This window comes from Beta vulgaris, chromosome 9 (genome assembly GCF_026745355.1).
Source record: "Beta vulgaris subsp. vulgaris cultivar EL10 chromosome 9, EL10.2, whole genome shotgun sequence".
NCBI classification, from domain to species: Eukaryota; Viridiplantae; Streptophyta; class Magnoliopsida; order Caryophyllales; family Amaranthaceae; genus Beta; species Beta vulgaris.
This window is the reverse complement of record NC_079210.1, coordinates 20,589,301-20,593,343: the sequence shown is the minus strand read 5'-3', so window position 1 is coordinate 20,593,343 and position 4,043 is coordinate 20,589,301. Positions and strand designations below refer to the sequence as shown.

The window sequence follows — 4,043 nt, the reverse complement described above, 5'->3', positions numbered from 1 at the left end:
TGATTTTGTTTAAGAAGTATCAAAGTGGGGATGATTTTAAGAAGATGTTTGTTATTTTTTCCCTGTCAAAGCTCCTTTGTCCACGTGTTGATTTAGGGTCTGCCTTGAAGTGTGCAAAGAGTTTGGAAGATGTAACTATGATTTCAAGTTACGATTGGTGTGGATACGTGTTACGTAGTCTTTGTACAATTGTCTTGGATTGTCGTCAGAATATAATGGTGAGGAAGAACCACTAGTAGAATAAATGCTTATTGCTGCGGTCAAAAAGTGGCCTATTGCTGCGGTTTTGGGTACGCTGCAATTAAGGGGGCAGCAATAGGTATTAATTATATTGCTGCGGTTTAAAACCGCAGCAATATATACAAATATTTCTGCGGTTTTTAGGACAAACCACAGCAATATTTTTATTTATTATCTAGTTAACACGGAATATTGCTGCGGTTTTGGGCTAGAAACCCGCAGCAATATTCCACAATATTGCAGCGGTTTTGGGCCCAAAACCGCAGCAATAGGTCCCTGTACGGGCAAAAAAAAATTTTTTTTTTCAATTTGCAATTAAATTTGAAATATTAAAACCATACAACTTACCGATTCACTATCCACCAAATTCACACAAACTGAAGATTAAATAACATAAGATTAATTACCTTACCCTAATGACTAATTACAATCATAAAAAAACAACCTTACAACTAAATGACTAATTACAAAAATAAAAAAAATAACCTTACAACTAAATGACTAATTACAAAAAATATAATAAAAACTAAAATATATTACAAAAAAATAAAAAACTGATCTTAAAAAATAAGAAATGGATCTGAAAAAAATAACAAACTGATCTGACAAAAGTATTTACGCAGTAATAGTGAACTAAAACACCATATACTTATTACCTAACAACATAATTACCTAAGGTAGTGGAGTGAACGAAAGATGAAATAACATAATTACCCAAGTAACGCAACATAATTACAAGTTGAACACTGGAAATACTCTTAATTTTAGTTTTTACTCTCGGACGCGGCATTCCTTTGGGAGGCCTTGTGGAAACCTCTTAGTATCGGTGCAATAGTTATAAATCATGAAATTCTCCCTTACCCATTGATGAGTCATATTAAAATAAACATTTCATGATGCATTTAGGTTGCATTTTAGGATCATTTAGTTGCATTCTTAGTCCATAATTGCATATAGTTACTTAAGCTGAGAAGATATCACTCTTGTGTGTGTTTTCGGTGTTTTTGATGGTTTTCAGGTATTGAGAACACAATTGGAGTATTATTGGACAAGCTTAAGCATGAGAAGCATCTAGGAAGGAGCTAAGTCAAATGAGGAGTCCAAAGGGCATCTTCGAGTCGAACTGCAACCCAAACATAGCGGAAACATATTAAAAGAAGTATGGAAATTGAGTCATGTGCACTATTTTGATCATAACTCATTATCCAGAGATCCAAATTCAGTGATTCTAGTGGGGTTGGAAACTAGACTTGAAGATCTTTCCAACGGTATATGACACGCCCCGATATGACTTCTAGTTTGCGAGATATGGTCTTTACAAGTTGACGCTGTTTCGCAGGTCGAAAACCCGCGGCCGCGGGTTATTCCGGGTTTCCTAGTCGAATAAGGCTTTATCTTTTGACGAATTAGACTCTATTTTTCTGGTTGTTTTAGGAAATAGAAAGGTATAAAGACTCAAGGGAATATTATTATTTCCTATCTTATTTCCTATTTTGTTTTCTCCATCATTAATTCATTAAGGCTCCGTTTGGTAGGGCGTAAAACGTTTTCCCGGAAAACTGTTTTCCTCTATTTTCAGTTTTATATTGTTTGGTTGGCAAAAGAGTGTAAAACCATTTTCCCTTGGGGTAAAATTACTCTCCCAATTATGGAAAACCATTTTCCTTTCAAAATGAAGGGAAAACTATTTTCCTTATCTCTCTTGTACTCTTCTCTCACTACCTCCTTACTTTCCCTTTCATTTTCCTTTCATTTCATCATTTTTCTTACATCGAACCAAACAACGGAAAACTAAATTTGGAAATGTGTTTTCCATTGTAAATTGTTTTCCATGAAAATCATTTTACACTGAAAATGTTTTACGCCCTACCAAACGGAGCCTAAAGATTAGAACTCTTTTTCTCTCAATTAGTGAAGAACCCTAGTTTTGCTTTTTCCCCAATTACATTGAATTTTCAATAGAAGCTTTGATTTTTGCAAGATTGGTTCTACAATTGGTATTATTTCTTTTCTTTTTTATTCCTATTCAATCCTTGATTATTAATTCATGTTTGCTTATTTAATTATGAATATGTCTTCCCCAATTATGATTGAGTAGTCTATTTCTAGGGTTTAGGGGGATCCATGATCAATTAGGAAGAGATGTTTATTAAAGTATTGATTTTTATTGATGCATGTTGATTCCTATTGAATGTGTTATGTCTATTCAATCCAATTTGGCCAGATTTGATTGTTATAGTGTTGCAATATTAGGTTATGCGCCGAGAGGTATAAACTTGATATTGAGGCTAGTTTCAATAGGTAGAGTTGGTATTAATACATTGCGAGAGCCTGTTAATACCGTTCTATGGTTGATTTAGACTTGAGAGAGCGAATTAATCTATTTAACTGCATTTTAATTGTTGATTTTTGTGTTTCATCCCGAAATATTGATCATTGGTGAACCTATGCCCTAGACCTTTTATTCTTGATAATTCTTTATATAGTTATAGTCTAGTTTAGTATAATTACTCATAAAAACTCATTTCTATACTCTAGATTTGACTGACAATTAGGAAAAGAATACTGTTTTTCTGTGGATTCGACCCTACTTCCCTGACTACTATTTGTTAGAGGATTTTAGGATTACTTTTGATAAGGTGATACGACTTTAGCCTGTCAAAATTTGGCGCCGTTGCCAGGGAAACGGTTTTGTTCCATTTTCTTTAATTATTTTAGAGTCTAGATTATATACTCTCGTCTCAGAGAACACTTGTTCTTTGGGACGAAATCTCTTAATTGTTTGTTCTTTAGTTCTTCTATGCGCAGGAGTTTGAGTTCAGATTGCCTATGATTTGATCCTGAAATCGAAAGATCCTTTCATAGACAGAAGAACTTTTCCCAGACAGTTGCGAGATAATTCAAGGGAAGATAATCCTTGGATTCTGACTCTGATTCTAGCAGCATTGTCTCTATTACTCCACCAGAATCAGAGATGGCTCAAGGCTTACTGACTTTTCCCAACCCTCTTTGGTGAACTTCCCAAGAGCAATCAAATGCCTGAAATCGAAGCTGTAAATTTCGAGATCAAACCTGCATTGTTAAACATGATCGAAAGAAAACAATTTGGTGGTGGACCTAATGAAGACCCTAATCTTCATTATCAGGATTTCTGCCAATATTGCTCTACCATTAAGCAGCAGGGAGTGACACAAGATCAGATTCGGGAGATTCTTTTCCCATTTTCACTTCGAGACAAGGAAAAGATGTGGTACAATGGGATTAATCAAGCCACTCTTGGGATCACTGATTGGAATACCTTGGCCCTAGCTTTCCACAGAAAGTACTACCCTCCAGAGAAGACTGCTAGGTTGCGTAGTCAGATTACAAATTCACCCAAGGGACTGATGAGTCTTTACATGAGGCATGGGAAAGATTTAAAGATCTTCAGAGAGAATGTCCCCATCATGGTCTACAAAAATGGTTCCTAGTTAGGGATTCTACAATGGTTTGGGGAACAACTCGAGACTTATCCTTGACTCTGCAGCAAATGGGAGATTCATGAAACTAGAAATTGATGCTGCACATGATTTGATCGAGGAGATGGCTATCCACAACTCTCAATATGGTAATCCTCGAGGACTAGCTAACAAGGGTGGAAAGCATGAGATAGATTCTATATCCCTATTAGCTGCACAGATGAATGCAATCAGCAATAAACTTGACAATATGCAGCTCTCCTCTCCTGCAAGTGTTGCTGCTTTGGGTACTACCTCCGAGATTATGTGGATAATTGTGGCATAGTTGGACATTGGGCACAAGAG

At 35.8% G+C, this 4,043-nt stretch overlaps 1 pseudogene; it reads right to left on the bottom strand.

The window, feature by feature from the left end:
• Positions 1 to 3,594: 3,594 nt before the first annotated feature.
• LOC125493877 (small nucleolar RNA R71) lies at positions 3,595 to 3,693 on the bottom strand (annotated as a pseudogene).
• Positions 3,694 to 4,043: the final 350 nt, after the last annotated feature.